Source organism: Bubalus bubalis, chromosome 6 (genome assembly GCF_019923935.1).
Source record: "Bubalus bubalis isolate 160015118507 breed Murrah chromosome 6, NDDB_SH_1, whole genome shotgun sequence".
Taxonomy (NCBI): domain Eukaryota; kingdom Metazoa; phylum Chordata; class Mammalia; order Artiodactyla; family Bovidae; genus Bubalus; species Bubalus bubalis.
The window spans coordinates 90,040,970-90,049,450 of NC_059162.1; positions in this window are offsets into that span (position 1 = coordinate 90,040,970).

The following is an 8,481-nucleotide window of genomic DNA, read 5'->3' on the forward strand; positions in this document are numbered from 1 at the left end:
CACTCTCCTAAATCAAGAATTATTTTATTTCAAAACACCTCTGTTAGAGGTTCAGCCAGGCTTAGCTGAACTTAGTATTTTTAAAGTTTATACCAAGATGGTTAGCTCTGGATGCTAAAGAGCTAATAGATGGTTCTCAGACACTTCTATGCATTGGCTCTAGTTCTTTTTATAGGGCCACAATGAAGCTGATTGTCCCTTCTTTAGCATTCAGCCTTGCAAATATTTGAAGAGTTTACTTTTATCCTTCCCAAGTCTTCTCATTTTTAGGAAAAACATCAACTAAATTGATTGCTTTTTTCTGGACTTTCTCCAATTTATTGAAATCCTTAACCCACTGTGAAACCCAAGACAATACCTAAACCAGTATGTTTCAACAAAGTACCTATCAGTTGAATATCCAGGGATAGTGGATATGATTCATTTCATGTGCCACCTCCAATCAATAACTCACTGGTGACTGCTTGGAATGCTGAATTAAGGAAGATACTAATGTTATCTTGAACTCTAATGTTGTCTTGGTTCTAATGGTATCTCTAGGCTCTGTAATGTCTCCTATGGGTGCATGAGGTGGGCATTGCAAGGATTGTGCTGTTTGCCACATTAGATTTAAGGACCCACTGAATGAACATCTCTCCCAGTTTTCACATAGACAAAAATTTAGGAGACTTTTCACTTGTGTTTCTATAAGTTCTTTTAAGACTATTCTATTAATTTCTGAAAACGTTACTGTACCTGGATCCCTGATATTTAAATATTAGTAGCCAGCAGGGACTATTAAGCAATGAAACATTCTTGCATATAAGAAAATCATATTTGGTCATAAGATGGCTTATTCAAATTTTCTTTTGAAGTTAGAGTGTCTCTGAAGATGATAATAATAACAATGATGATTAATGATGATAACACAATAGAAATGATGATTAAAATAAATGCCATTCTCTTGTGTTTTATCATTTTCAGAGCACTCTTAGATGTATTTTTCCCATTGATCCCTCTGACATCCTTGGCATTATTATTCCTGTTTTCAAATTGAGAGGACAGTTTCAGAACACATAAGCAACATGCCCCAAAACATTTGATCAGCATGTCATATTGAAGCAAGGTTATTTGTTTGTTGTTTGTTTTGCTACAAAATCTGAAACTTTCCAACCATGTAGGATGGGCTTTGGTGCTGTGGTCCTTTAATGGACCGGAACCTGGTGGTCCAGAGTCGATGATAAGAAAGTAAAAGAGAGAGAGAAAGAAATAAAGAAAGACACGGGGACCCAAGCTCTGATGGAGCAAGGGTGCTTTATTAGCAGAAATGCAGGCTTATATATCTTTAGTAAGATGATTACTCAGCTATTACACAGGATGAAATTTTATCAATAGCCACAATATGGATAGTCTAATACATACAAGGTTGCTGATGCTGAAAAGAGTCACTGCATGTCTCATCCTATGACCTCAGTCCTGAGAACTTCATGCAGCTCTACTTGTTTCTGGAATAGGAACTGATAAGGAACAGAGAATCCTTGAGAAATAGAAAACAGCCTGCAGGAATCCTCCTGTTAAATATTCCCTGACACTTTGGGACATTTCTTTTTGTGTATCGTTGCCAGCTCTAATGTTCTGCTAGGCTATCAGTAGCTGCCTTTCTGTACCTGAGCTACAGCTCCTGCCAGGCATACTTTCTCCCATGGCTGAAGCTCTCACCATGTTCCAGTAATGATCATCTTGTCTGCCCAGTTAGAGCTTATAGGCCACAGTGGTTTCTAGTTCTGAATGGACAGGGAAAAGAGAGTATGCATAGCAGAAGCTGCAGTAAATCACTATTGCTAGTCTCTGAGTCTTGGGTCCCTTAACCTTGACCTTAAGTGTAAATAGACCTTTCATTAAACCCTCTTCGATTATCTTTTTGAGTATGCTTTCCATTTTCCTGCCAGGGCTCTGACTGATACCACTGACCTCAGGAGAGAAACATCTCTGATGCCTTTTCTGATTTACAAGACAAATTTACATCTGAATGATATTACAACTGGATATGAAGCAGAGGCTGCCCCATTCTTTGATGGACCAGTTACCAAGGCATGGCCCAGTTATTTTTGTTGGGAGTAGTCCTTTAGGAAAGATAATGTCCTAAATTCAGGATAATATACAAGATTGAGGAGCTTTTTAAATTTAGGTTCATCAGAAGGAATTCGCTCTTTTGATACTCAGCCAAGTTTTATTTACTAGTCGCTTTTATTGGTATTAAAATAGAGCCTCTTTCCTTCCTCATGTTTTTAGTAAAGTAAGGTAAGCTTCAACCATTTAGCTGTGTATGTGTATATATATATATATATATATATATATATATATATTTATATTTATATTTATATTTATATGCATGCATGTTTATTTCCCAAGAAATAAAGCTAGTAGTATAAACATGGAAATGATTTTTTCCTTTCAAATCATCTGTCTAAACTGTTTAATGAATTCTAAATGGGTAGTAGCTCATTAATTTCCTGGCATTTTTTTCTTTAAATAGCCACTGGACTTTAGATTGAATTTAATTATGTCTTTTGAGGTTCATGAATTTCATCCTGTCTAAACCTTCTAAACACTCAGGCCACATTGGCTGTAATGCTCTTTTACGCGTTTATTTCTTTAACACAAATATTGTAGTTTTCTCTCATAAGTTGTATTATATTACGTGTAATATAATGATATCACTCAGACGTATGTGTTGGAAACATATATCACTCAAGGATTTTTAAAGATCTTTTAACAAGGAAGTTATGGCTTTTAAAGTGTTCAAAGGGCTAGGAGTGTGGAACGTTACAGTACATCACAAGAATGACCCTCCCCCTTGATCCCATAGCTGATATTTTTGTTGCAGTCAAAAAGTGAGGAATTTGGGGGTGGCTACTGAAACTATTGAGTTCCAGAATTTACCTCAACGACTGCAATGGAAAAATCAGGAAGCCAGGTTGTGAAACTCCCATTGTCGTCATCACCACTGCACTTGGCTTCCAGGAATTTGGTGACTAGGCAACAGAGCACTGAATCTGCTAAGTGCTGTAACTATCTTGATGCTCAAGACTAGAGGTAAGTTACAGGAATGGCATTGCACAAGAGTCAAGCATAATGATGACCTCTCTTCTACTCCTATCTTAAAAGTTCACATGAACACACCTAATTTGCAAATCCTAACTTGCATCCTGAACCCTAATTGCAAAGGAGTTTCAAAAAAGTGGTTTTTAACTTAGCTTCTAGCAGTATATCCTTGTAGCTCAGTTGGTAAAGAATCTGCCTGCGGTGCAGGAGACCTGGGTTCAATCCCTGGGTTGGGAAGAGCCCCTGGAGAAGGAAATGGCAACCCACTCCAGTATCCTTGCCTGGAAAATCTCATGGACACAGGAGCCTGGTGGGCTGCAGTCCAGGGGGTCGCAAAGAGTCGGGCACGACTGAGCGACTAACAACAACACTAACTCTAGCAGTATAGGAAGGTACACAGTGCTACATTCCTTTTGATAATGTCATATTATCATGCTTTTATCCGTGATTTTGGAGTCAAGCTTGTAATGCACGAAAATTGAAGAGAAGTTGGAAATGTCTAGTATGATCCAAGGTTTGAGAAAGGGTACAACACACAATGGGCTTCCCAAGAGGCACTAGTGCTAAAGGACCCACCTGCCAATGCAGGAGATGTAAGAGAAGTGGGTTCTATCCCTGGGTCAGCAAGATCCCCTGCAGGAGGGCATGGCAATCCACTCCAGTATTCTTGCCTGGAGAATCCAATGGACAGAGGAGCCTGCTAGGCCACAGTCCATAGAGTCCCCAGAGAGTTGGACATGACTGAAGAGGCTTAGCAAGCATGGACAATGTACAATAGGCACATAAACCCCATTAGTAAGTATTTTTTTATTATTTTAATTTATTTATTTTAATTGGAGGCTAATTACTTTACAATATTGCAGTGGTTTTTGTCATACATTGACATGAATCAGCCATGGATGTACATGTGTTCTGGATCCTGAACCCCCCTCTCAAGTCCCTCCCCATCCCATCCCTCAGGGTCATCCCAGTGCACCAGCCATGAGCCCCCTATCTCATGCATCGAACCTGGATTGGTGATCTGTTTCACACACGATGGTGAACTTCCCTGGTGGCTCAGAGGTTAAAGCGTTTGCCTACAATGCGGGAGACCCGGGTTCAATCCCTGGGTTGGGAAGATCCCCTGGAGAAGGAAATGGCAACCCACTCCAGTATTCTTGCCTGGAGAATCTCATGGATGGAGGAGCCTGGTAGGCTACAGTCCATGGGGTCGCAAAGAGTTGGACACGACAGCGACTTCACTTTGCTTCACTTCACATATGATAATATACATGTTTCAATGCTATTCTCTCAAATTATCCCATCCTTGTCTTCTCTTACAGAGTCCAACAGACTGTTCTATACATCTGTGTCTCTTCTGCTGTCTCACATATAGGGTCATTGTTACCATCTTTCTAAATTCCATATATATGTGTTAGTATAGATTGGTGTTTTTCTTTCTGACTTACTTCACTCTGTATAATAGGCTTCAGTTTCATCCACCTCTTTAGAACTGATTCAAATGTATTTTTTTAATGGCTGAGTAATATTCTATTGTGTATATGTACCACAGCTTCCTTATCCATTTGTCTGTCAATGGACATCTAGGTTGCTTCCATGTCCTGGCTATTATAAACAGTGCTGCGATGAACATTGAGGTACACGTGTCTCTTTCAATTCTGGTTTCCTCAGTGTGTATGCCCAGCAGTGGGATTGCTGGGTTATATGGCAGTTCTATTTCCAGTTTTTTAAGGAATATTCACACTGTTCTCCATAGTGGCTATACTAGTTTGCATTTCCACCAACAGTGTAAAAGGGTTCCTTTTTCTCCACACCCTCTCAGGATTTATTGTTTGAAGACTTTTGGATAGCAGCAAATCAAAACCACAACAAGGTACCATTTCACGCTGGTCAGAATGGCTGCTATCCATTAGTAAGTATTGTGGACTGAATTGTGTCCCCCTAAATTCATACTGAACCTTCAGTACCTCAGATTGTGACTGTATTTGGAAATAGGGTCTTTAAAGCAATTAAGCTAAAATGAAGCCAATATGACTGTTATCTGTATACATGACTGGTGCTTTATGAAACGAGAAGATATGGACATACAAGGAGATATCAGGATATCAGGGAAATCACTTATATCAGGGATATCAGTGGAGGAAAGGTAATGTGAGGACACAGCAAGAGGGCATCTGTCTGCAAGCCAAGGAGAGAGGCCTCAAAAAAAAAAAAAAAAACCTACTGACCCTTTGCTCTCAGGAAAAAATAACCTTGTCTTTATCACAACTTAGAAGAGAAAGATCAACTGTGAAGTGAGAGATGAAATGAAGAAGTCAATAGTGAAGTTAGGAAGTGAGACAAAGAATAGGACAAACTGAAGAAGTCATAGCTCTATAGGCATCAGAATTGCCTACTGGGTATTTGCTGCTTTGCATCAGTTGCAGAAAACTGCTTTCTGGTGCTAGCTGTGTCCCTCATCAGCTGTGTCCCAACATGAGTCAATGTTGGGGTTTTTTTCTAAACAAAATCTTCTATATCCTTATCTATATCATGAAATTGATCATTCTGCTTCTCTAGAAGACAAAGGTGCACTATCCAGCTTGGGCTGTGATACCCAAGTACAGTCTTTGTCACAGAGCCAGTATTCCCGCTGGGTATGCCTCAGCTCCTTCAAGCAGAGAAACTGCATAAGTACTAAGTGAAGAGAAAAAGACACTCCTTGTCTCCATCTATCATAAGCAGCATGAAAGGAGAAGGGACAAGAAGGACATGGGCAGTCTCATGTAACTGTTACAAAATACTATTAAATAATGTCATCTTAATTAAACTTCTAAATATAATCTGCTCAAGTATATGGTATATACATTGTATATATATTTATGTGTGGATGGATGGATTGATAAATGTAGATAGATACAGATATATATCAAACAAAGTGAGACTTTGATAAAATTCTTAATAGACCATTAACAGAGGGGCTGGACACATATTAGGTCATTTCAAAATCACATTGAACTTGAGGTTGGCACTACCAGTATCATGGTTTTCAGATGAGAAAAACTGGTGTGCAGAATGGTTAGTAATTTCTTCAAAGCAAGAGATCGAGTTAGGATACAAAAACAAGTGATCTGACTCCAGAACTCTGTGCTGCTTCTATTATACTTGCTTGTATACAGTATGTAAACTTAGGTTATTTCCTTCAGACTCTTTTCAATTCTATAAGATCTGATGATAACAAGTGTTAAAGACCCGATATTTGTCAAGGTTCTCCAGAGAAACACAACCAATAGGATATTATATTGTAGTTGGAACATTAGAGGTGTGTGTGTGGGAGAGGGGTGGAGAAGGCAAAAGAAGTAGACTATGTTAAGGAATTTTCACTTTATCCTGAGAGCATTGGAGAGTTTAAAGGGGTGGTTAGATTTGGGCTTTTGGAAGATCACTTTAGTTGTTGTGGAGAGAGTCATTCTGGGGAGGTGTACCAAAGGTGGGGAGACAAATTAGGAGATTATTGCAAAAATCCAGGTGAGAGAGAAGTCTAGGAACTGGCACAAGGAATGTACCTGGTTTTCTCCAAATAATTTAAAGCCTCAGAGATGACAAAATGTCATTCTTGCTAAAATCTTCCTCTCCATCTTAATATTTTGGTGGATGCCACTCATTCCAGGCCATGATTCTGTGGACTTTCTGGAATCAGATGAAAATGTTCTCCCGGGGTTTTTCTCAGCTACTTAGCCTTCCACAGTAACTCCCCATTTTTCAATAGATTTTCATTTTCCTCTTTTGCACTTCCTATCACCTCACCAGTTATTACTTGACCTTTCATCTTCTGAGCCTGACTCACATGCAGACAGCTTCCTTGGAATTTTTAGCTGGCAGTTATGATCTAAAGTTCCCTGCTGCTTCCTTAAAATAAAGGGATCAGAACACAAAATCTTCCCTGCTCTTTAAGGAAGAATGATAAAATAAGTGTTGGGGGAGGTGGTAATGGGAAGACCATACCTGCTCCTGGTTTCCATCTGTACACACTCAAAGTCCCTCTCAATGAGAAATCCTACAGGCTGTGGAATTTTGTATCTAAGTATATTTTTTTAATTTGAAATTCCATATGGACCCAGTTGCATGTGGCCAGAACTTTTGCAAGAAAGGATTGGAACCTTTTATTTTGCAATGTCATTGCTTGTAAAGGAAGGACCTTGATTATTTAAAAAATTTTTGAGATAGTAGAAAGGAAACTGGACTTATCAGAAACCTGAGTTGGAAATTTTATTCCACCATTTAGTAGATACATATGGTAATAATCCACGCATCACAGGGCTTTTCAAAAAATAAATCAGAAAACGTGAAGCCATTTTTGGCTTCTATGCATAGCACTTGATTAAAATGACCTTTGTCAAGGTTATCAATGAGGTCCATGATGTGAAATCCAATGGCACCTGTATGTTTTTGTCTTATTCAGTCTTTCAGCAGGATTTAACATGGCTGACCATACACCATCTAACTTACACAATTGCCTGCTTTTTCTCTCTTACTTCTTAGTTTCCTTTGCCATTTTGTCCTCTTTTATCTGATAAAAAAAACTTTGGTGATCTTGATGCTGAAAACTCAACCTCTGTGCACAGCTGCCAATTTGAATGTCAGAGACAGTGTCTTCAGTGAAGTAGAAAAGAAAGATTGAAGGGAAAAGGAGAAGAGGGTGACAGAAGATGAGACGGTTAGATAGCATTTCAGACTCAGTGGACATGAATTTGAGAAAACTCCAAAAGATAGTGAAGGACAGAAAAGCCTGGTGAGCAGCAGTCCATGGGGTGACAAAGAGTTGGACATGACTTACTGACTAAACAACAACAAGAAAAGAATAGCTTTATTGCTTTGCCAGGCAAAGGATCCTGTCCCAAGGGTGCACTTTATTATATTTCTTGAATGCTCCTTTTTTGTCTCTGAATTCTCTCCTTTCTCTCATTAGCAACTGTTAGAATCTGCCCTTTGGAATTCGGGATGTTCATGGAGGCTGAAGCCTATTTACCACAAACAAGATACAGGGAACACAGAAAGGCTTTCACACTCAGGAGCCCCACAAGGTCCTACTCTGTTTCATTCTTAGTTGACCAATTCTTTCTTCACATTGCCTTAAAAGTGATCTCACTCAATATTTCCATAGCATGTTTCACAGACATCTCAGACTTAACATACATGTGCCAGATATTCATTGGTTGATTACTAACCCCACATTTGCTCTCTTAGTTTTACCTGCTAGGACTGGAATCCTGCAAATGACAACTTCCAGACTCCCAAATCTGCTGACCATGTCAGGTTCTGCAAAATATTACATGGAGATAAGAAAGGGGGAGAAATTAAAACCCCCAAACCGGAGATAATGGCAGTATCTCCGGCAATGGTAAGCCTGGTGTTTTC